The sequence below is a fragment of the Nuphar pumila genome, chromosome 9, assembly GCF_984573655.1.
Source record: "Nuphar pumila chromosome 9, dmNupPumi1.hap1.1, whole genome shotgun sequence".
Classification (NCBI taxonomy): domain Eukaryota; kingdom Viridiplantae; phylum Streptophyta; class Magnoliopsida; order Nymphaeales; family Nymphaeaceae; genus Nuphar; species Nuphar pumila.
Window position 1 is genome coordinate 65,322,258 of NC_143257.1, and position 26,620 is coordinate 65,348,877.

The following is a 26,620-nucleotide window of genomic DNA, read 5'->3' on the forward strand; positions in this document are numbered from 1 at the left end:
ACCCTATCCATAGTAGGGCAGTGTGTTTCAACTGGGAGAACCCTACTAGGCCCATATTCGGATGCATCCTCTACTTGCAGTAGTTGGGTTCAATCCTTAGATCTTAAGGATAACCACGACCCCAAAACCCATGAGTGACTGAGGCCATCGTGGACTCTATCAGGTCCAAAGTAAAATACATGTCACTCAAGGCTGTACCATCACTGTCATTCCACAGTGAGCATAATTCCTGAAGGGGTCTGCCAGTCTTACAATTACTTGGACAGAATCTGCATGCCATTTAGGCAGCCCGTGCTTTCAGCACTACGGGAGTATGTACCCGACCCCATTCAGTCTGCCCCAACACAGTCATTACTGAGGGGGTACCCCTAACACGATCTTCAACCGCGGGGTATGTGCGACCTTAAGTCTTATTGATATGCATGCAGAACACCGCTCTTTGGCACTTCGGCCACCACGAGCATCACACCTCTTTGGGTGGAAACAACACACTCTGGCTCTTCGGCCCTTACGAGTCTGGTTGCGTAACCGTTCTCAATGAGCATGCATATGACTCAATCTAAATAGATTGGCTACTCGGCGTATTTTTACGCAACGAGTCCAAACCTAGCCAAGGCGCAATCTCTACTCCGGCTCAGCGGCCCTTACGAGCAAGGTGCCCTTGCAGGCACAAGGATACGAGCCGATCTGGCATCGTTCCATCAACGGACATCATTATGTCGTTCCATTGGTTCCGGCAGCTCTTCTGCCAACCATTTCGTCAGCACCTCCCCTGCTCTACCGGCAGTGGCGCGACGAACCCTTCTACGTTGTAGAGGGCAAACCATGAACTAGGTAGCACTCTGCTATATGTCAGAGTATCCTGCTACGTTCTTTCTGAGCTATTCTTAGTTTCTTCAGAAATTTTAGCAGCACTTCCTCTCTTTTACGGAGAAAGCGTGCGTTTCTTTTATCCATTTCAGCGACATCTCCCCTCTTTGGTAGGAAATTGCCACGCTTAATTCGGGAAATGGATGCGCACCGTTGTGCGTACTTTGCATCCATCAAGGTTGCAGGAACCCTTGGCCATAGCCAGGCCATACGTAATTGACTTAGTCTTTACGTAAAGAGCATTTTGCCAAAAAGCTGAAGCCTTTCCAATAGGGGCTTCATTCGTCAAGCAGAATCTTGAACGAGGAGCGGTCAAGGAATCGCATGGGCGATTTGGATTTTGATCTCCGTTTGAACGCTCATTTACACGCTATATATGTAGTATAAGCAGAAGCCTGTGCTTTATACAGCGGCGGCGTAAAGAAATGCATATACTATTGTTCAGGGTATGTAACTGAACGAAATATTCTACATATATAACAAAGCAGAAGCCTTGGCATCGTTCGACGCGACGGCGTAAGTAAATACATTGCAGAAAGCAGGAGCCTTGGCATCGTTCGACGCGACGGCGTAAGTAAATGCATAATCGGAAGTGCAGAAAACAGGGAGCCTTGGCATCATACGACGCGACAGCAAAGGTAAATTACATAGCCTGTGCGATATAAGAGGCGTCGGCAGAATCAGCAGATATACACCTAGATCCGTATCCAACGATAGTTACGAGGCGAGCGGGTGAACACCGAAGTGTTCTGAAGGGCTCAACCAAGAACTAGGGCGAGATACCATTTTAAAAATGCATATACTGCGTGTTTGAACATAGATATATCCGACGATAGTTCCGAGACGAGCGGGTGAACACCGAAGTGTCCAAAAAGGGCTCACTCAAGAACTAAAGCAAGATACTACTTCAGAAAGTATATTCTATATACAAACAATCAAATACTTGAGAGAGATGGATCAACGAAGCGAACTTACTTCAAATCCTTGAAGAAACGGCTCCGGGTTGCTTCTTTGGCTTCGAGCCTTCCTTCGAGAGGTCAGACTAAGTCAGATGAAGCTGACTTAGTTGAGAAAGAGGTAGAGTAGGTCAAGCTACTCAACCTAAGTGGTTTGAACCAAACAGGGTTCGATCCAAGTCAACTGGGTTCAGCAGGTTCGAACTCAGCTCAAGTAGGCTAAGTTTGGGTTCAGAAATCCAAACCGGAATCTGGACCAAAAAGGACTTTGACTTTGACTTTAAACCCTACTAGGTTCAAGTCAAGTCAACTGGGTTTGGACCAGGTCAAGTGGGTTCAGACCCAGGTCAGGTGGGTTAGGACCAGGTCAGGCAGGCTCAGGCTAAGTCAGGCAGGCTCAGACCAGGTCAGGTGGGCTCAGGTGGGCTAGGCTAGGTAGGGGAGGTTTAGGAGAGAGAGAGAAGGCAAGAGAGAGAGGGGGGGTCGATTTTTATGAGAAGAGCGAGAGTGGGGAGGGCTATTTATAGCCCAAGCCCACCTCCTCTTGGGTTTTTCCATGCCCCTTCTACACCCTTGGCTTCTTTTTAATTCCAAGAGGTTCCTTGGTGTGGGGCCCACCTAGATATTTCCATGGGATATTTTGTGGGTCCCAGCAGATATTTTCTGAGGAATATTTCTGTGGGGCCCACCAATCTTTCTGTGGGTCCCGCAAGAATTTCGGGTTTCCGGCGATTTTTTCTGAAAAATTATGAGTACGCCATTCCCTTCGTATTGACGTAACTAAGAAAGTTGGCTCGCAGGAATCCTTTGATTTCATTCAGGTAGGAAGTTATGGCTTCCAAAGTGTTTGAGCATATTGTTATCGTCGCGAAATTTTTCCCCCGACTTCCCTTCCTCGCGAAAGAGAAAGAGGGAAAATGCTTTCGTGATTCAAACTTTGACCGGGTTTTGGAAATTGTTTTGAAATTACTCGCCTCCGTTTTTAAAAATTGCGGGAAAATTCATGGGATGGGGCTCGACCTGTCGGTACGAGGTTCGACCGTTCCTGCCGCCTTTAACAGGGGTAATCGAACCAAGGACCAAAACTATGCTTGACTTAGTTAAATCATCAAAGTTATGTTCTATCCTAGATGCACAGAGAATTCAGGCATGTGCTATGAGATTTTGGAAAATGCAAGTTGGAAACATGATGTATGCTTGAGAAAACTTTGGAGTTGAAAACATTTCTCAGGAAAGAGGTCAATTTCTCAGGAAACTCTGATGAAAAGACTTGAAATCTCGAGAAAGTTTATAAAGGGAAAATCATGAATGATTGGAAGTCCTGAGAAATGTAAGTAGTTCTTAGGAAAAGTGTGAACATTTGAGAAGGGAAACACTTCTTAGGAAAACTTGGACTTTGAGAGTTTTCTTAGGAAAATGATGGAAATTCATTGGAAATCCCTTGTAAAAAAGGAAAATTAAAACTTGGGAAGTTGAAAACCTGAGAATCTTAACCCTGAAATACTTGGAAATCGATTTTGACTTGGAGAAAGATTGGAAAATTCTTTTGAAGCTCTTAAGAAAATAACATTTTCCAGGGAAAACTGTGGAAAAACTTGTCTTTGGAAAACCGATTTTGAAAAATCCTTAGAATTTCTTGAGAAATCGATTTCTTGAGAATGAAGTTTTCTTGAGAAAATCTTGAGAAAATCAATGATTTTATGATGCAAATGACATAAGTGAATGAATGCACTTTGAAAAGATTTTCTAAGAGATTTATTGGAAAAATATTCATTAAGTCAAGATAAATCCTTCACATATCCTGACTGTGGCCATGAATATGTTCAGAATTTAGTTGATTTGATGCACATGATTTTGAAAACTTTGGAAATATGATGTGCATTTTAAGATAGCCTAAGAGTGTAGGCTCAATGTGACTAGTAGAAAGATGAGGGATCTGGGTCTCGTCCATATTCCGACTAGGGCCGTAAATATGAATTCCACCGAGTTCATCAACTCCCTAAGAGTTGGTGCACGTGCCATTCGTGAACATCCATAGTGCTTTTGAAATAATAATGCATGAATCATATAAGCAGGATATTTGCATAAATTCAAACTATATGATATGCATCCTAGTTTAAGCAGGAAATTAACTCTCTTATTCCAAAATTTACATTATTACATCACTAAATAAAGGAAATAAAATAAATTTGCAGACTTCAGCTCCTTCTTTGGAATGTCCCTGCCAAGCTTGAAATAAAGTTAGCTCAAATATGTGGGTTTTTCCAAGATTTTCCAATAATATTATGAAATTATTGGATTTAATTGGATATAAACCCTATTCTCATGCTTCCTTGATGTTTTGAAATGATGTAAATGCAGGGAATTCAGTGGAAAACAGTTTGAAATTCGGAATTGGTGGACAAAATGACCAAAATACCCCTAATTATAAAGTTATACCTTTAAAATCAGGGTTTTTTTGAAGGAAAACTTGGTAAAATTGAGATTTTGAAGTTCAAATTGAATCAAATGATGATGAAATGCAGTAAGAGATATGATGACATGCTGCTAGACACATTAAGACTGTAAAATCAGAATTTGGTATTTTGCAATTTATCAAAAATAATGATTTTCGCTTGTTTTTCGCTTGGATCCGGGTCCTGCGGAACCCTGTTTTGGTATTGTGGCTAATCTGAACCTCAAATGGATTCCAAATTGCACCAAATTCGGTATGAAGCATCTACTTACTCTGATAAACAGCCTAGAATGCTAAAAATCACGAAATGATATGATTTAAATGCTACAATTCAAAGAAAGTCCTAAAATGGTGGATTTTGCCTATGGATCCGAACCAAATGCAATGCTTAACATGATAATGCAAGATTTACACCATGAAAACTTCTGATATTTTGAAGACTGCTAAAAGACTCTAAATGGAACATTTTTGGTTTTTACAGCCTCGGGATTTGAGCAATGGTGAGTTCAATAACAGGGATTTAGTTCTGACAGAGGTAAAAATCGCCCTAATCTGATGTAAAATGCCAAACAAATATAAAACAGCCATGGAAATTTATTAAATTAATCAGAGCTATGCACGACACCTACATGAACAACTTTCATGTTTATGACTTCGGCATTTGATCAACATAAATACAGATAAAAAATATAACTATTCATGCCTAAACTAACAGAACAGACAAATGGAGCAAAACAGAAGACTGACAAAAAAAATCCGAAGCAGGTATCAACACTATTCTAAAAATCACAGGCTTTTATATGAAAACAGAGGACATCTCGAACACAATTTTCACTTTTTATAGTTTTGGATTTGGAAAAACACACAAAGAGAAACCATAGCCCTAAGTCGATCCAAGATCTCAGAGGCCCAAATTAGGCTCTGACACGTGTCCCAAACTCTCGGATTTTTGTCAGACATTAAAAAAAATCATAAAAATCTTAAAAAATCATATTAAAAACTAGACATTTTCTCGAATTCATCACATTTTTTGGATCGAAAATCGGATCTCCCATGAGGGATATCTCGATTTTAAACGTCGGCAAATGATTTTCAAAACGCATCCCGGGTAAAAAAACCCGACTTTCCATTTTGAATGTTTACCGCAGTAAACAAATTCAAATGCCTCCGAATTTTTGGCAACATTTCAGGGACACCTTAGGTCGCATTACGTGATTTTTTTGGGATTTTTAATAAAACATAAATGCATGAAATGACGTGTGGACTGACTGACAAAAACAGAGACCTACTGAAAATAAGCAGAATTGAAATAAATGCTAAATTAATCCTAATTAATTCATAAAACGTGCTAAATTAATGAAATAAAATGCAAATTAAATCTAGCTAAATGCATGAATGTTAAAAATCATCAAAGAAGCATAATTGAGTATTTTTATATATGTCGTTTTATGAGAATAGCTTCATCCATCTCTCGGATGAGCTCTTTCTTCAAACGACTCCCGAATCGAATTATGGAATCAAATCAAGGGGAAAAGAGGTGCACCTTGCTTCGTTACGCAGCGTAGAAGCTCTTGAAAGGGACGGCTATCACGAGCTTCGTTCGTTCTTCGCTTCGGGCTTCGAATGATCCACCAAGTTCGATCCACTGCACCTTCTCCACTGAGCCAAAAGGGGCGTGAATTCCAAAGTTCAAAATCGGGTTTCTCAAGAAGGTTAGGTCGAATTTCCAAGTCCAAAAAGATGGTCTCCCTATGCTGGGCATGGAGCCGTGTTTTTATAGATTTTTTGAAAAATTTGAATTTCAAACAGGCTCAATCTGAGCCCTCCATGTGGCGCCATCTCAGAGGGTGCTATCTGGGGGTTTTGAAATTCGAATTTGGCTTTTGCAGGGAGCCCTCAGGTGGCGCCACCTCATGGTGGGCTACTTTTATTAAAAATAAAATAAAAAAAAAATTTGAAGCCAAGTGGGACTCTGGATTGGCGCCACCTCAAAAGGTGTTCTGAGGTGTAAAGTTGGAAGCAGTAGGAGCATGCCATGTGGCGCCACCTCTGGAGGCTCTTGATATGTGTCAGAAGGCCAGGAGTGGAGGAAGCAAACTGTGCCACCTCAGAGGAATTCAAATTTTACTTTTATGCAGGAAAGGAGAGGCTGACATGTGGCATTTCCTCAGAGTGGCTCCTACGATGCCATGTGGCAGGAGAACATGAAGGGAGGAAGCAAAATGCGCCACCTCATAGGGGGGGGTTTTCTACTTTTTCTGATGCAGGGAGGTCTGGACATGTGGCGGACAAATGTCAGCTATCTGGAGAGGCCTTCTCAAATGGCGCCACCTCAGAGGAGAATTTGAATTTCAAATGGAGGTTGGCCTTGGAGGAATGGAGGATGGACATGTGGCGCCATCTCAGAGGGTGTTGTCTTGGAGTTTGAAATTCAAATTCTGCTTTATTCTGGAAGGAGGAGAGACTTCCATGTGGCGCCATCTCAGAGCATCCACATTGCCATGTGTCAGAAGGTAGGAGCAGAGGAAGCAGAAGACGCCACCTCAGAGGGGTTTGAATTCTACTTTTTCTGATGAAAGGAGAGACTGACATGTGGCGCCATCTCAGAGCATCTTCATTGACATGTGTCAGAAGGAAAGGCAGAGGATTCAGATGGTGCCACCTCAGAGAGAGTTTGAAATTTAAATTTCTGCTTTTTCTATAGGAAATGAGAGACTGCCATGTGGCACCACCTCATGATGGCTCCTACAATGACATGTGGCAAGAGGGAGGAAAAGGGACACGTGGCACCATCTCACACAAAATAGAAAAGGTGAAGTTCAGGATTTGCGCCACCTTAGACTGGAGTTTGAACATTTGAATTCTAGCTTTCTCTGAAGGAGGCAGAAAGTGACATGTGTCACTTGCTTTTTCTGAAGAAAGCAGAGAGAGACACGTGTCCCTTGCTTTTTTTGAGAAGAGCAGAGGGTGACATGTGTCACTTGCTTTTTCTGAGAAAAGCAGGGAGTGACATGTGTCTTCTACTTTTTCTAAAGGAAGCTGGAGATGACATGTGTCATCTACTTTTCTGAGAAAAATAGGAGAGAGACATGTGTCCTCTGCTTTTTCTGAAAGGAGCAGAGATTGACACGTGTCGCTTGCTTTTCCTGAGGAAAGGAGAGAGTGACATGTGTCACTTGTAGGAGACATAATTCAAATGGTGCCACCTCAGGGGAGACAAGTTCTACTTTTTCTGAACAGGACAACACATGACACGTGGCATCTCATGGTGACCTTGGAATGACACCTGGCACAGGGTGAAGATGGTAGACATTGACACGTGACATAAAATAAAGAGGATGACTAATGACATGTGGCAGCATCTTAAGGTGGTCCCACACTGACACGTGTCAAAGGGTGGCAGAAGAGAGAAGGTGACATGTGGCGCCAACTCTAGGTGAACCCTATGCTGACACATGGCAGGTAAATGGGAGGAGAGAGAAAGGACAAGTGGCACCAATCTAGGGGACAAGGTTCCTATTTTTTTGGGTTTTTCAAAGTTCATGTTTTTCAAAAGAAAAGTCTATGTGACACCACCTCAGTGTGGGTCCCACATTGCTTCTTTATTGAAATAAGAACAAGACAACAACCGCTTTTTGGAATTTTCATAAAATCTGGGCTAATTGGTAAAACAGGAATTTTTGGAAAGAGTTGGCCCCTGTAGGGCAATTTTGCAAAAGGAAGATATTTGAAATTGTCAAAAGGGCAAAATCTGAGATAAGGTGGCTGAAATCCATATTAAAACTATCCAGATCATTTTCCTGAGGAAATATTTTAAAATTCAGAGCCCTGGGGGTAAAATGGGAAGAACTGATAATTTTAAAGACCCAGGGTTTTGAAATCAATTTTGAAAAGAGTTGAAATTCTAATCTGGATTGAAAATTTTGAAATCGAGAGTTCTGGACCTCGAAATGACATGCTGTGCAGTGCAGTGATATGAAATGCTCATGCAATGCTATACAATGACATGTCTTATGCAATATAATCTTGAACCAAGACTTGGAGATGCCTGTCTCCTGTCAGGAATAAAATTTTGAACATCTGAGCTAAAATAGGGAGACTTTGAGAGTTTCAGATGAAATTTGGACTTTTACAAGGTCCAAACTTAGAAAATGACCATTTTGCCCTCCGGCGATTTCAAAGGCTGAATGATGATGCTTGGTGAAACTGTCAGGGAGGTGAGTGAAAATTTGGGGTGTTTACAGATGCCCCTCTTTGCTACTAAGCCGGCTCATGGCCGAGCTTAGTGGCAAAAAAAACACACCAAATTTGGGCTATACATAAAATGCTCCAGTAAGAAGGATCTGCCTGGGTGTGAAGAAATTAGCCCGAAGAAGATGGCAGATATGAAACGAAGAATGGAGAGAAAAGACTCACTCTGTGAGAGCGAAATTCAGGTTTTATGCCCTTAACCTGGATGGGACAGAAATACCTCGTATGGAACGAAGCTCGGGTTTGGCTCTTAACCTGATTGGGGATGGAATATCTCATAACATGAGACTCAGGTTTGTACCCTTAACCTGATCGGGCGGAAAATGAAATACCTCTTTTAATGAGGCTCAGGTTTGTACCCTTATCCTGATCGGGCGAAAAATGAAAATACCTCATTGGTTGAGGCTCAGGTTTGTACCCTTATCCTGATCGGGCGGAAGATGAAATACCTCTTTGATTGAGGCTCAGGTTTATACCCTTATCCTGATCGGGCAGAAGATGAAATACCTCTTTGATTGAGGCTCAGGTTTATACCCTTATCCTGATCGGGCAGAAGATGAATGGAATCCTCGAAGGAAGAGACCATGATGGAACCTTTGGATTTTGCACAATAAATCCAACAGGGGTTTTGCAAAAGGAAGGAAAATGGGGTCCCTAAAGCTTGAAAAGGGGTTGATTTTGGGCGTCTCATCGCTGAGACTAAAATCAGCTTTTGAAATTGCCTTTTGCGGGAAATGATCGGTGGTTCGACCTCGAACCGAAATGGGACTGTCTATGGTGGGACAGTGGGGACACAGGGAAGTGTGCAATCTGAGAGTTCATGCTCTCAAAGAAGGGAAGGAATCAAGTCCTTAGGAGGGATTTAAAATTGGTGTCAGGATGCATCGAAGACGGATATCGAGCTCTCACTTCACGTCAGGATAGCTAGAAAATATTATCAAAATATTGAGAATTTTGTTGTTGATTTCAAGTTTTTGAAAATGTTGCACATGGCTGCAAAGATATTCTTTCTTTTCTACCCAAAGCATTACCTCCAAACAAGGTTCACTTCGTAGAATCGAAATTGGAAACCCAAATTGTTTGCAATTGACCTTCTTCAAGGAAGCTATCAATTTCCTTGATATGAACAAGAAAGAGAATTTGATATTATGAAAGCAATTGATGAAAGAGTATTGATAATAGATTTTCACAAGATTAAAGAGGATTCTTGATAGATTTGACAGTTTGATATCCTGAGAGCTTCTCTCTTGATAATCTTTCTGCACTCTTTTGGCTCTCTGGTGTTTTGGCTACATTCTCCTTCATTTTGGAGATGTTCTGACTTTTTTTTTTTCTCTTTCTTTCTCCTCTCTTTCTCTCTTTTGGGAAAAGGGTACGTCACAAACTCCTTCATCTTGGAGATGTTTCGATCCTTCTTGGGCGATGGGTTTGGAGATCTTTGGGTGATAGCTGAAATTAAATATCTTTTAGGGATTGTCGAGAGGTTCATCGCATCTGCCTTCATCTCGACAGTGCTTTGGACTTTCTCTGGAAGGATCTGTCACAAACTCCGTCATCTTGGAGATGTTTCGAATCTTCTTTGACCCCGGGGGTCTACTCTTCTAATTCGCCTTCATCTTGACGACAGGTGAGAGATCCCTTTTGCGGATACTTAATTGCAGCTTAGGTGATTTTAAGGAGACAGGGCTTGGATGAATTCTCTCTTTTTCCAACGCTCAGGATATTTCCACTGCCTCATTTTACAAGAATAGTCTTTAAAGATGCGCCATTGACTGCGATCAATATCGATCATCTACGAATTTTCAATAACATTGAATCTTCTTTTTTTTGGCCATATCGAGGATTTATCCTTCATCCTTTTGGTTAGCCAATAGAAAGAATTTAAAGTTTGAATCTCTTTTCGCAGAAGCTTCACTCTTTTGGAAGTAATGCTGAAGGTAAACTGAAATAAAGATTTATGCAATAAAGATTCTGAAATCAACAATTGATTGACAAATTGACAAAATTTTCTTGAAATCCTTGATGAAAGAGAGCACATGAGGTCCAGCTTAATGCATCCGTGACGAAAATTCTCCTCTCTTTTCCTCAAAGGAGGTGACTATCAGTTCACTGGGAACAATATCAGTTCAATTAAGAACGACCATCGGTTCGCTGGAAACAATATCAGTTCAATTAAGAACGCCCATCGGTTTGCTGGGAACAATATCAGTTCAATTAAGAACAACCATCGGTGGGAATAATATCAGTTCAATTAAGAACGACTATCAGTTCGCTTGGAACACTATCAATTCAATGAAGAACGACTATCAGTTTGCTTGGAATACTATCAGTTCAATGAAGAACGACTATCAGTTCACTTGGAACACTATCAGTTTGATGAAGAATGACTATCAGTTCACTTGGAACACTATCAGTTCGATGAAGAACGACTATCAGTTCGCTTGGAATACTATCAGTTCGATGAAGAACGACTATTGGAACACTATCAGTTCGATGAAGAACGACTATCAGTTCAATGAAGAACGACTATCAGTTCGTTTGGAACGACTATCAGTTCGCTTGGAACGACTATCAGTTCGCTTGGAACACTATCAGTTCAGTGAAGAACGACTATCAGTTCGTTTGGAACACTATCAGTTCGATGAAGAACGACTATTAGTTCACATAGGAACACTATCAGTTCAATGAAGAACAAGGACCATTATAGAGAGTTGGATTGCTTCTATGAATGGTTTCAGGATTATCCCCTTATCCTGAACGGGGAATGAAAATTGGATGACCTGGCGATCGAAATTGAGAATTTTGGTGATTTTAAAATTGGGAATTGGGTGACCCGGAGGTCGAAATTGAAGAATTGGATGACCCGAGGGTCGAAATTGAAGAATTATGGAAAATGATTCAGGTTTATCCTTTAACCTGAAGGGGAATGGAATTGGGTGCATAGTCAATGCAAATGCAATGCACATGCACATGAAATGCAAATGAAGTGCAAATGAATGCAAATGAGTGCATATATATGCAAAATGAGAGAATGGTTTATCCTGCCTGCATACAGGATGTTTTGAGGTAAAGATAAATTTTTCAAAAAAATGCCCCAGTGTAACTAGGGAGAAAGTTTTGAATAGAAGAAGGACAATTGATGAATAAGGCGACAAGTTTCTTGACTGATAGATGTCCTCAAGATCATTCCTCACAAGAGAGACATTATGAAAAGGAAGAGGAAGTAAATAAGACGACACCAAGCTATTGAAAAAAATTTGATGACTTTATTGATGCTTTAAAATCAAGGAAAGAGAATGGGATTACATTATTCTTTTGAAAAAGCAAGATGGGAAATGGGAAATTGTTGGCATTGTCATCTTCTTGAATGATTGTAGAAAAAATCTTTGTCAGGATGACTAGTCTTCCTTTTCATCTTCAACGAGGAGCTTCTTGTCAATGCAGTCTTGAACAATGTTCTTAAGGACGAAGCAGCTTTCTGTATCATGCCCTACTGCTCGATGAAACTTGCAAAATTGTTCTTTGAATCTGCCCATAATTGCTGAAGGATCAGCAGCTTTAGGCAACCGGACAAGGTCTTTCTCAAGCATATACTCGAGGATACTCTCGAGTGTCTGATCCAAAGGGGTGAATTCTCGATCAGTTCTCCAGTCCTTGCGCTTTGATTTTTTCTGATCTTTCTTTTGATGCTGAGGGCTGGATTGGAGAGGTTTATCACTGTTGATGTCCTTCCCCTTTTGTTTTTTGATTCCCTCAAAACTGTTGCCATGATCATTCTTGTTGCCTTTGCTATTATTGAAAGATTTAGCCGCAAAAGTGAAGTGAGCCTTCTTCTTTTGTTCACCTTGAGGGTTGTTCTTGGAAAATGTGAAGCCTTCATAGACTCCATTCTCCACACTCAACTCGAGCCATTCTGCTCGTTCAATGAGTTCAACGAAAGATTTGGATGGTGAGGTAGAAATTAATCCTCTCAGAGGTTGCGAAAAATTATTGAGGATCAATGATAAAGCATGTCTTTCTGATATAGGATCCCTCATTTTGTTGCAGGTCTCTCTCCATCTGCGAATGAAGTCCCTTGCCTTTTCATTTTCATTCTGCCTTAGATTGCAGAGATGGCTCAATGTTGGGAGCGCTTCAGTATTGAACAAGAATCGTTCAACGAACAAATTCACGACTTTGTCGAACTCTTTCAGTTCTATAGGATTGACATGTTCCGCGTACCATTTGGCCGCGACTCCTTCCAGGCTGCGGGGAAAGCATAAGAACAATGCTCTGTTGTCTCTCTTGAACCTAGAGCATTCAGCGAAGAACATGGCGAGATGGGCTTTTGGGTCGCCAGAACCATCGAACTTGATGAATTTTCGGGGAAGATTCTCCAGATCATCATCCCCTTCTAAACCGTCGTAGAAGTCCTCGCTGGTGAAGACTTTCTTGCCCTTGTCGCGGGCTTGCAGATCCTTGACCACTCTGGCCATTTCCCTGAATTGTGCTTGCAGGGGCTCTTCTGCAACCTGACTTTTTGATTTGTGACTCCTCCTTTGGCCACGTTTCTGAAATGCTGGAGGCACCTCATATTCTTCATCGGTATCATCTTCGTCTGAAATATCTTGAACATTCTCCTCAGAGGACTTGGTTGACCTCTTGGCCACACGATCTCTAATTCTCTGACTGAATGGATTTTTGTCTGAGCTGGTGCCAGCCTGCTCACTCATCATCCTCTTCATCATCTTCTGAAACATTGCGTATATCTAAGGGTCGATACCATCATCTTCTGGCTGCTCTTGGTCTTTGTCTGACCTTGGCGAATTCATCTCTCCTTCTGATGTTGATGAGTAACTGATACGCTGAATTGGTGCGGTCTTCTTCCCTGACCTTGTCTGAACCATCAAATGTTGCGAAGGCTCTCTGCAGGATAAGGTCTTGATTAGACTCTGAGGAAATTTTTGGATTGGGAAGAAAATTATATGGTGGACGATTGGAAGAATATCCCATTACTAGGGATGGAGTCGTCGTTGGAGTCACGACAATTATGTTGTCATTCTTTGTAAGAGAAATGAACAACGGAAAATGTGCCTTGTTACCTAGGCGAGGTCGTCAACCACGAGGAAAACACCATTTTTGAAGGAAAGAGATATCTTTTGGAAAAACAATCCACAAACGGATTTAGAATAAGGAGAAGGCAAGTGAGTAAACAGTTTTCACCACAATAATCAAGGTATGCATGAGGAAAATAAGATGAAGAATTTTGCAAATAGATAAAAGGATTGAAATCCAATGAGAGAAAACATATGATTTTGGAAAATCGCAGGCAGGATAAAAATGCAGCTGGAAATTCGAGATCCAGTAGAACGGGAGAATGAAAAATCACCTGGAGTTTTGAAAGAAATTGAATATTTGGGAAAAACCATCCAGGGTTTTAGAAAATAAAGGAAAAGATGAGAATATGGATATTTGGAAAGATATTTTTGGAAAAAATATGAGAGAAATAAAAGTAGCATACAAACTCACATCCTGCATAAACATTTATGCACATTCAGCACTCCCTAAGAAGCTGACTCTAGATGCATCATTTTGAAAACAACTGTAGGACTTTAATCCTAACTCTAAGTTCTGATCATCTTTGTCCAATCCAGTTATGCCGATATACCCGAATCGAGATCCGAGGTACGTGGCATAGAATTTCCACTCCGGTTCTAAGGTAAGGTTTTTCAACATCCTTGAGCGCCTACCGATATACTTCGGACTGTGGCCCGCGGTACGTAGTAGGGGGGTGTTAACCCAAATAGGTGGCCCAGTTGTGAGGCTCTGTCCCGAACTAGGGTTCTGGAAGAGAGCCCAGCAACGTGAAGACCAGGTAATGATAGGTAATGGGGGTTTGAAAAAATGATCACATGCAAGAAATAGAGGGCTCTAAGTCCTAGAGAGATAGACTTTTGAAAATCTTTTGAAAAAGCATACATTGTTTGCATTCAGATCCTAAATTGAGGAGAGTTGTGTTTAGACCTAAGTCTATGTGAGCATGAAAATATCTCCTCAATATGGTCCTACCAAACCATGCCTAAGCTATATGCAATCAATGTCAGCTAGGTCAGAATCTAGGCTCCTAGGCTCACATGATATTGAAAGTAAAAGAGCTGACATTTTGTGAACATAATTTTGATAATTAAACTAAGTCAAGCATAATTTAGGTCAGACAAGGACAGGTCCCATCACGGTCGCCAAACCTGTTATCGTCGCGAAATTTTTCCCCCGACTTCCCTTCCTCGCGAAAGAGAAAGAGGGAAAATGCTTTCGTGATTCAAACTTTGACCGGGTTTTGGAAATTGTTTTGAAATTACTCGCCTCCGTTTTTAAAAATTGCGGGAAAATTCATGGGATGGGGCTCGATCTGTCGGTATGAGGTTCGACCGTTCCTGCCGCCTTTAACAGGGGTAATCGAACCAAGGACCAAAACTATGCTTGACTTAGTTAAATCATCAAAGTTATGTTCTATCCTAGATGCACAGAGAATTCAGGCATGTGCTATGAGATTTTGGAAAATGCAAGTTGGAAACATGATGTATGCTTGAGAAAACTTTGGAGTTGAAAACATTTCTCAGGAAAGAGGTCAATTTCTCAGGAAACTCTGATGAAAAGACTTGAAATCTCGAGAAAGTTTATAAAGGGAAAATCATGAATGATTGGAAGTCCTGAGAAATGTAAGTAGTTCTTAGGAAAAGTGTGAACATTTGAGAAGGGAAACACTTCTTAGGAAAACTTGGACTTTGAGAGTTTTCTTAGGAAAATGATGGAAATTCATTGGAAATCCCTTGTAAAAAAGGAAAATTAAAACTTGGGAAGTTGAAAACCTGAGAATCTTAACCCTGAAATACTTGGAAATCGATTTTGACTTGGAGAAAGATTGGAAAATTCTTTTGAAGCTCTTAAGAAAATAACATTTTCCAGGGAAAACTGTGGAAAAACTTGTCTTTGGAAAACCGATTTTGAAAAATCCTTAGAATTTCTTGAGAAATCGATTTCTTGAGAATGAAGTTTTCTTGAGAAAATCTTGAGAAAATCAATGATTTTATGATGCAAATGACATAAGTGAATGAATGCACTTTGAAAAGATTTTCTAAGAGATTTATTGGAAAAATATGCATTAAGTCAAGATAAATCCTTCACATATCCTGACTGTGGCCATGAATATGTTCAGAATTTAGTTGATTTGATGCACATGATTTTGAAAACTTTGGAAATATGATGTGCATTTTAAGATAGCCTAAGAGTGTAGGCTCAATGTGACTAGTAGAAAGATGAGGGATCTGGGTCTCGTCCATATTCCGACTAGGGCCGTAAATATGGATTCCACCGAGTTCATCAACTCCCTAAGAGTTGGTGCACGTGCCATTCGTGAACATCCATAGTGCTTTTGAAATAATAATGCATGAATCATATAAGCAGGATATTTGCATAAATTCAAACTATATGATATGCATCCTAGTCTAAGCAGGAAATTAACTCTCTTATTCCAAAATTTACATTATTACATCACTAAATAAAGGAAATAAAAGAAATTTGCAGACTTCAGCTCCTTCTTTGGAATGTCCCTGCCAAGCTTGAAATAAAGTTAGCTCAAATATGTGGGTTTTTCCAAGATTTTCCAATAATATTATGAAATTATTGGATTTAATTGGATATAAACCCTATTCTCATGCTTCCTTGATGTTTTGAAATGATGTAAATGCAGGGAATTCAGTGGAAAACAGTTTGAAATTCGGAATTGGTGGACAAAATGACCAAAATACCCCTAATTATAAAGTTATAGCTTTAAAATCAGGGTTTTTTTGAAGGAAAACTTGGTAAAATTGAGATTTTGAAGTTCAAATTGAATCAAATGATGATGAAATGCAGTAAGAGATATGATGACATGCTGCTAGACACATTAAGACTGTAAAATCAGAATTTGGTATTTTGCAATTTATCAAAAATAATGATTTTCGCTTGTTTTTCGCTTGGATCCGGGTCCTGCGGAACCCTGTTTTGGTATTGTGGCTAATTTGAACCTCAAATGGATTCCAAATTGCACCAAATTCGGTATGAAGCATCTACTTACTCTGATAAACAGCCTAGAATGCTAAAAATCACGAAATGATATGATTTAAATGCTACAATTCAAAGAAAGTCCTAAAATGGTGGATTTTGCCTATGGATCCGAACCAAATGCAATGCTTAACATGATAATGCAAGATTTACACCATGAAAACTTCTGATATTTTGAAGACTGCTAAAAGCCCTAAATGGAACATTTTTGGTTTTTACAGCCTCGGGATTTGAGCTATGGTGAGTTCAATAACAGGGATTTAGTTCTGACAAAGGTAAAAATCACCCTAATCTGATGTAAAATGCCAAACAAATATAAAACAGCCATGGAAATTTATTAAATTAATCAGAGCTATGCACGACACCTACATGAACAACTTTTATGTTTATGACTTCGGAATTTGATCAACATAAACACAGAGAAAAAATATAACTATTCATGCCTAAACTAACAGAACAGACAAATGCAGCAAAACAGAAGACTGACAAAAAAAATCCGAAGCAGGTATCAACACTATTCTAAAAATCACAGGCTTTTAGATGAAAACAGAGGATATCTCGAACACAATTTTCACTTTTTATAGTTTTGGATTTGGAAAAACACACAAAGAGAAACCATAGCCCTAAGTCGATCCAAGATCTCAGAGGCCCAAATTAGGCTCTGACACGTGTCCCAAACTCTCGGATTTTTGTCAGACATTAAAAAAAATCAGAAAAATCTTAAAAAATCATATTAAAAACTAGACATTTTCTCGAATACATCACATTTTTTGGATCGAAAATCGGATCTCCCATGAGGGATATCTCGATTTTAAACGTCGGCAAATGATTTTCAAAACGCATCCCGGGTAAAAAAAACCCGACTTTCCATTTTGAATGTTTACCGCAGTAAACAAATTCAAATGCCTCCGAATTTTTGGCAAAATTTCAGGGACACCTTAGGTCGCATTACGTGATGTTTTTGGGATTTTTAATAAAACATAAATGCATGAAATGACGTGTGGACTGACTGACAAAAACAGAGACCTACTGAAAATAAACAGAATTGAAATAAATGCTAAATTAATCCTAATTAATTCATAAAACGTGCTAAATTAATGAAACAAAATGCAAATTAAATCTAGCTAAATGCATGAATGTTAAAAATCATCAAAGAAGTATAATTGAGTATTTTTATATATGTCGTTTTATGAGAATAGCTCCATCCATCTCTCGGATGAGCTCTTTTTTCAAACGACTCCCGAATCGAATTATGGAATCAAATCAAGGGGAAAAGAGGTGCACCTTGCTTCGTTACGCAGCGTAGAAGCTCTTGAAAGGGACGGCTATCACGAGCTTCGTTTGTTCTTCGCTTCGGGCTTCGAATGATCTACCAAGTTCGATCCACTGCACCTTCTCCACTGAGCCAAAAGGGGCGTGAATTCCAAAGTTCAAAATCGGGTTTCTCAAGAAGGTTAGGTCGAATTTCCAAGTCCAAAAAGATGGTCTCCCTATGCTGGGCATGGAGCCGTGTTTTTATAGATTTTTTGAAAAATTTGAATTTCAAACAGGCTCAATCTGAGCCCTCCATGTGGCGCCATCTCAGAGGGTGCTATCTGGGGGTTTTGAAATTCGAATTTGGCTTTTGCAGGGAGCCCTCAGGTGGCGCCACCTCATGGTGGGCTACTTTTATTAAAAATAAAATAAAAATAAAATTTGAAGCCAAGTGGGACTCTGGATTGGCGCCACCTCAAAAGGTGTTCTGAGGTGTAAAGTTGGAAGCAGTAGGAGCATGCCATGTGGCGCCACCTCTGGAGGCTCTTGATATGTGTCAGAAGGCCAGGAGTGGAGGAAGCAGACTGTGCCACCTCAGAGGAATTCAAATTTTACTTTTATGCAGGAAAGGAGAGGCTGACATGTGGCATTTCCTCAGAGTGGCTCCTACGATGCCATGTGGCAGGAGAACATGAAGGGAGGAAGCAAAATGCGCCACCTCATAGGGGGGGTTTTTCTACTTTTTCTGATGCAGGGAGGTCTGGACATGTGGCGGACAAATGTCAGCTATCTGGAGAGGCCTTCTCAAATGGCGCCACCTCAGAGGAGAATTTGAATTTCAAATGGAGGTTGGCCCTAGAGGAATGGAGGATGGACATGTGGCGCCATCTTAGAGGGTGTTGTCTTGGAGTTTGAAATTCAAATTCTGCTTTATTCTGGAAGGAGGAGAGACTTCCATGTGGCGCCATCTCAGAGCATCCACATTGCCATGTGTCAGAAGGTAGGAGCAGAGGAAGCAGAAGACGCCACCTCAGAGGGGTTTGAATTCTACTTTTTCTGATGAAAGGAGAGACTGACATGTGGCGCCATCTCAGAGCATCTTCATTGACATGTGTCAGAAGGAAAGGCAGAGGATTTAGATGGTGCCACCTCAGAGAGAGTTTGAAATTTAAATTTCTGCTTTTTCTATAGGAAAGGAGAGACTGCCATGTGGCACCACCTCATGATGGCTCCTATAATGACATGTGGCAAGAGGGAGGAAAAGGGACACGTGGCACCATCTCACACAAAATAGAAAAGGTGAAGTTCAGGATTTGCGCCACCTTAGACTGGAGTTTGAACATTTGAATTCTAGCTTTCTCTGAAGGAGGCAGAAAGTGACATGTGTCACTTGCTTTTTCTGAAGAAAGCAGAGAGAGACACGTGTCCCTTGCTTTTTCTGAGAAGAGCAGAGGGTGACATGTGTCACTTGCTTTTTCTGAGAAAAGCAGGGAGTGACATGTCTCTTCTACTTTTTCTAAAGGAAGCTGGAGATGACATGTGTCATCTACTTTTCTGAGAAAAATAGGAGGGAGACATGTGTCCTCTGCTTTTTCTGAAAGGAGCAGAGATTGACACGTGTCGCTTGCTTTTCCTGAGGAAAGGAGAGAGTGACATGTGTCACTTGTAGGAGACATAATTCAAATGGTGCCACCTCAAGGGAGACAAGTTCTACTTTTTCTGAACAGGACAACACATGACACGTGGCATCTCATGGTGACCTTGGAATGACACCTGGCACAGGGTGAAGATGGTAGACATTGACACGTGACATAAAATAAAGAGGATGACTAATGACATGTGGCAGCATCTTAAGGTGGTCCCACACTGACACGTGTCAAAGGGTGGCAGAAGAGAGAAGGTGACATGTGGCGCCAACTCTAGGTGAACCCTATGCTGACACATGGCAGGTAAATGGGAGGAGAGAGAAAGGACAAGTGGCACCAATCTAGGGGACAAGGTTCCTATTTTTTTGGGTTTTTCAAAGTTCATGTTTTTCAAAAGAAAAGTCTATGTGACACCACCTCAGTGTGGGTCCCACATTGCTTCTTTATTGAAATAAGAACTAGACAACAACCGCTTTTTGGAATTTTCATAAAATTTGGGCTAATTGGTAAAACAGGAATTTTTGGAAAGAGTTGGCCCCTGTAGGGCAATTTTGCAAAAGGAAGATATTTGAAATTGTCAAAAGGGCAAAATCTGAGATAAGGTGGCTGAAATCCATATTAAAACTATCCAGATCATTTTCCTGAGGAAATATTTTAAAATTCAGAGCCCTGGGTGTAAAATGGGAAGAACTGATAATTTTAAAGACCCAGGGTTTTGAAATCAATTTTGAAAAGAGTTGAAATTCTAATCTGGATTGAAAATTTTGAAATCGAGAGTTCTGGACCTCGAAATGACATGCTGTGCAGTGTAGTGATATGAAATGCTCATGCAATGCTATACAATGACATGTCTTATGCAATATAATCTTGAACCAAGACTTGGAGATGCCTGTCTCCTGTCAGGAATAAAATTTTGAACATCTGAGCTAAAATAGGGAGACTTTGAGAGTTTCAGATGAAATTTGGACTTTTACAAGGTCCAAACTTAGAAAATGACCATTTTGCCCTCCGGCGATTTCAAAGGCTGAATGATGATGCTTGGTGAAACTGTCGGGGAGGTGAGTGAAAATTTGGGGTGTTTACAAATGCCCCTCTTTGCTACTAAGCCGGCTCATGGCCGAGCTTAGTGGCAAAAAAAACACACCAAATTTGGGCTATACATAAAATGCTCCAGTAAGAAGGATCTGCCTGGGTGTGAAGAAATTAGCCCGAAGAAGATGGCAGATATGAAACGAAGAATGGAGAGAAAAGACTCACTCTGTGAGAGCGAAATTCAGGTTTTATGCCCTTAACCTGGATGGGACAGAAATACCTCGTATGGAACGAAGCTCGGGTTTGGCTCTTAACCTGATTGGGGATGGAATATCTCATAACATGAGACTCAGGTTTGTACCCTTAACCTGATCGGGCGGAAAATGAAATACCTCTTTTAATGAGGCTCAGGTTTGTACCCTTATCCTGATCGGGCGAAAAATGAAAATACCTCATTGGTTGAGGCTCAGGTTTGTACCCTTATCCTGATCGGGCGGAAGATGAAATACCTCTTTGATTGAGGCTCAGGTTTATACCCTTATCCTGATCGGGCAGAAGATGAAATACCTCTTTGATTGAGGCTCAGGTTTATACCCTTATCCTGATCGGGCAGAAGATGAATGGAATCCTCGAAGGAAGAGACCATGATGGAACCTTTGGATTTTGCACAATAAATCCAACAGGGGTTTTGCAAAAGGAAGGAAAATGGGGTCCCTAAAGCTTGAAAAGGGGTTGATTTTGGGCGTCTCATCGCTGAGACTAAAATCAGCTTTTGAAATTGCCTTTTGCGGGAAATGATCGGTGGTTCGACCTCGAACCGAAATGGGACTGTCTATGGTGGGACAGTGGGGACACAGGGAAGTGTGCAATCTGAGAGTTCATGCTCTCAAAGAAGGGAAGGAATCAAGTCCTTAGGAGGGATTTAAAATTGGTGTCAGGATGCATCGAAGACGGATATCGAGCTCTCACTTCACGTCAGGATAGCTAGAAAATATTATCAAAATATTGAGAATTTTGTTGTTGATTTCAAGTTTTTGAAAATGTTGCACATGGCTGCAAAGATATTCTTTCTTTTCTACCCAAAGCATTACCTCCAAACAAGGTTCACTTCGTAGAATCGAAATTGGAAACCCAAATTGTTTGCAATTGACCTTCTTCAAGGAAGCTATCAATTTCCTTGATATGAACAAGAAAGAGAATTTGATATTATGAAAGCAATTGATGAAAGAGTATTGATAATAGATTTTCACAAGATTAAAGAGGATTCTTGATAGATTTGACAGTTTGATATCCTGAGAGCTTCTCTCTTGATAATCTTTCTGCACTCTTTTGGCTCTCTGGTGTTTTGGCTACATTCTCCTTCATTTTGGAGATGTTCTGACTTTTTTTTTCTCTTTCTTTCTCCTCTCTTTCTCTCTTTTGGGAAAAGGGTACGTCACAAACTCCTTCATCTTGGAGATGTTTCGATCCTTCTTGGGCGATGGGTTTGGAGATCTTTGGGTGATAGCTGAAATTAAATATCTTTTAGGGATTGTCGAGAGGTTCATCGCATCTGCCTTCATCTCGACAGTGCTTTGGACTTTCTCTGGAAGGATCCGTCACAAACTCCGTCATCTTGGAGATGTTTCGAATCTTCTTTGACCCCGGGGGTCTACTCTTCTAATTCGCCTTCATCTTGACGACAGGTGAGAGATCCCTTTTGCGGATACTTAATTGCAGCTTAGGTGATTTTAAGGAGACAGGGCTTGGATGAATTCTCTCTTTTTCCAACGCTCAGGATATTTCCACTGCCTCATTTTACAAGAATAGTCTTTAAAGATGCGCCATTGACTGCGATCAATATCGATCATCTACGAATTTTCAATAACATTGAATCTTCTTTTTTTTGGCTATATCGAGGATTTATCCTTCATCCTTTTGGTTAGCCAATAGAAAGAATTTAAAGTTTGAATCTCTTTTCACAGAAGCTTCACTCTTTTGGAAGTAATGCTGAAGGTAAACTGAAATAAAGATTTATGCAATAAAGATTCTGAAATCAACAATTGATTGACAAATTGACAAAATTTTCTTGAAATCCTTGATGAAAGAGAGCACATGAGGTCCAGCTTAACGCATCCGTGACGAAAATTCTCCTCTCTTTTCCTCAAAGGAGGTGACTATCAGTTCACTGGGAACAATATCAGTTCAATTAAGAACGACCATCGGTTCGCTGGAAACAATATCAGTTCAATTAAGAACGCCCATCGGTTTGCTGGGAACAATATCAGTTCAATTAAGAACAACCATCGGTGGGAATAATATCAGTTCAATTAAGAACGACTATCAGTTCGCTTGGAACACTATCAATTCAATGAAGAACGACTATCAGTTTGCTTAGAATACTATCAGTTCAATGAAGAACGACTATCAGTTCACTTGGAACACTATCAGTTTGATGAAGAATGACTATCAGTTCACTTGGAACACTATCAGTTCGATGAAGAACGACTATCAGTTCGCTTGGAATACTATCAGTTCGATGAAGAACGACTATCGGAACACTATCAGTTCGATGAAGAACGACTATCAGTTCAATGAAGAACGACTATCAGTTCGTTTGGAACGACTATCAGTTCGCTTGGAACGACTATCAGTTCGCTTGGAACACTATCAGTTCAGTGAAGAACGACTATCAGTTCGTTTGGAACACTATCAGTTCGATGAAGAACGACTATTAGTTCACATAGGAACACTATCAGTTCAATGAAGAACAAGGACCATTATAGAGAGTTGGATTGCTTCTATGAATGGTTTCAGGATTATCCCCTTATCCTGAACGGGGAATGAAAATTGGATGACCTGGCGATCGAAATTGAGAATTTTGGTGATTTTAAAATTGGGAATTGGGTGACCCGGAGGTCGAAATTGAAGAATTGGATGACCCGAGGGTCGAAATTGAAGAATTATGGAAAATGATTCAGGTTTATCCTTTAACCTGAAGGGGAATGGAATTGGGTGCATAGTCAATGCAAATGCAATGCACATGCACATGAAATGCAAATGAAGTGCAAATGAATGCAAATGAGTGCATATATATGCAAAATGAGAGAATGGTTTATCCTGCCTGCATACAGGATGTTTTGAGGTAAAGATAAATTTTTCAAAAAAATGCCCCAGTGTAACTAGGGAGAAAGTTTTGAATAGAAGAAGGACAATTGATGAATAAGGCGACAAGTTTCTTGACTGATAGATGTCCTCAAGATCATTCCTCACAAGAGAGACATTATGAAAAGGAAGAGGAAGTAAATAAGACGACACCAAGCTATTGAAAAAAATTTGATGACTTTATTGATGCTTTAAAATCAAGGAAAGAGAATGGGATTACATTATTCTTTTGAAAAAGCAAGATGGGAAATGGGAAATTGTTGGCATTGTCATCTTCTTGAATGATTGTAGAAAAAATCTTTGTCAGGATGACTAGTCTTCCTTTTCATCTTCAACGAGGAGCTTCTTGTCAATGCAGTCTTGAACAATGTTCTTAAGGACGAAGCAGCTTTCTGTATCATGCCCTACTGCTCGATGAAACTTGCAAAATTGTTCTTTGAATCTGCCCATAATTGCTGGAGGATCAGCAGCTTTAGGCAACCGGACAAGGTCTTTCTCAAGCATATACTCGAGGATACTCTCGAGTGTCTGATCCAAAGGGGTGAATTCTCGATCAGTTCTCCAGTCCTTGCGCTTTGATTTTTTCTGATCTTTCTTTTGATGCTGAGGGCTGGATTGGAGAGGTTTATCACTGTTGATGTCCTTCCCCTTTTGTTTTTTGATTCCCTCAAAACTGTTGCCATGATCATTCTTGTTGCCTTTGCTATTATTGAAAGATTTAGCCGCAAAAGTGAAGTAAGCCTTCTTCTTTTGTTCACCTTGAGGGTTGTTCTTGGAAAATGTGAAGCCTTCATAGACTCCATTCTCCACACTCAACTCGAGCCATTCTGCTCGTTCAATGAGTTCAACGAAAGATTTGGATGGTGAGGTAGAAATTAATCCTCTCAGAGGTTGCGAAAAATTATTGAGGATCAATGATAAAGCATGTCTTTCTGATATAGGATCCCTCATTTTGTTGCAGGTCTCTCTCCATCTGCGAATGAAGTCCCTTGCCTTTTCATTTTCATTCTGCCTTAGATTGCAGAGATGGCTCAATGTTGGGAGCGCTTCAGTATTGAACAAGAATCGTTCAACGAACAAATTCACGACTTTGTCGAACTCTTTCAGTTCTATAGGATTGACATGTTCCGCATACCATTTGGCCGCGACTCCTTCCAGGCTGCGGGGAAAGCATAAGAACAATGCTCTGTTGTCTCTCTTGAACCTAGAGCATTCAGCGAAGAACATGGCGAGATGGGCTTTTGGGTCGTCAGAACCATCGAACTTGATGAATTTTCGGGGAAGATTCTCCAGATCATCATCCCCTTCTAAACCGTCGTAGAAGTCCTCGCTGGTGAAGACTTTCTTGCCCTTGTCGCGGGCTTGCAGATCCTTGACCACTCTGGCCATTTCCCTGAATTGTGCTTGCAGGGGCTCTTCTGCAACCTGAGTTTTGGATTTGTGACTCCTCCTTTGGCCACGTTTCTGAAATGCTGGAGGCACCTCATATTCTTCATCGGTATCATCTTCGTCTGAAATATCTTGAACATTCTCCTCAGAGGACTTGGTTGACCTCTTGGCCACACGATCTCTAATTCTCTGACTGAATGGATTTTTGTCTGAGCTGGTGCCAGCCTGCTCACTCATCATCCTCTTCATCATCTTCTGAAACATTGCGTATATCTAAGGGTCGATACCATCATCTTCTGGCTGCTCTTGGTCTTTGTCTGACCTTGGCGAATTCATCTCTCCTTCTGATGTTGATGAGTAACTGATACGCTGAATTGGTGCGGTCTTCTTCCCTGACCTTGTCTGAACCATCAAATGTTGCGAAGGCTCTCTGCAGGATAAGGTCTTGATTAGACTCTGAGGAAATTTTTGGATTGGGAAGAAAATTATATGGTGGACGATTGGAAGAATATCCCATTACTAGGGATGGAGTCGTCGTTGGAGTCACGACAATTATGTTGTCATTCTTTGTAAGAGAAATGAACAACGGAAAATGTGCCTTGTTACCTAGGCGAGGTCGTCAACCACGAGGAAAACACCATTTTTGAAGGAAAGAGATATCTTTTGGAAAAACAATCCACAAACGGATTTAGAATAAGGAGAAGGCAAGTGAGTAAACAGTTTTCACCACAATAATCAAGGTATGCATGAGGAAAATAAGATGAAGAATTTTGCAAATAGATAAAAGGATTGAAATCCAATGAGAGAAAACATATGATTTTGGAAAATCGCAGGCAGGATAAAAATGCAGCTGGAAATTCGAGATCCAGTAGAACGGGAGAATGAAAAATCACCTGGAGTTTTGAAAGAAATTGAATATTTGGGAAAAACCATCCAGGGTTTTAGAAAATAAAGGAAAAGATGAGAATATGGATATTTGGAAAGATATTTTTGGAAAAAATATGAGAGAAATAAAAGTAGCATACAAACTCACATCCTGCATAAACATTTATGCACATTCAGCACTCCCTAAGAAGCTGACTCTAGATGCATCATTTTGAAAACAACTGTAGGACCTTAATCCTAACTCTAAGTTCAGATCATCTTTGTCCAATCCAGTTATGCCGATATACCCGAATCGAGATCCGAGGTACGTGGCATAGAATTTCCACTCCGGTTCTAAGGTAAGGTTTTTCAACATCCTTGAGCGCCTACCGATATACTTCGGACTGTGGCCCGCGGTACGTAGTAGGGGGGTGTTAACCCAAATAGGTGGCCCAGTTGTGAGGCTCTGTCCCGAACTAGGGTTCTGGAAGAGAGCCCAGCAACGTGAAGACCAGGTAATGATAGGTAATGGGGGTTTGAAAAAATGATCACATGCAAGAAATAGAGGGCTCTAAGTCCTAGAGAGATAGACTTTTGAAAATCTTTTGAAAAAGCATACATTGTTTGCATTCAGATCCTAAATTGAGGAGAGTTGTGTTTAGACCTAAGTCTATGTG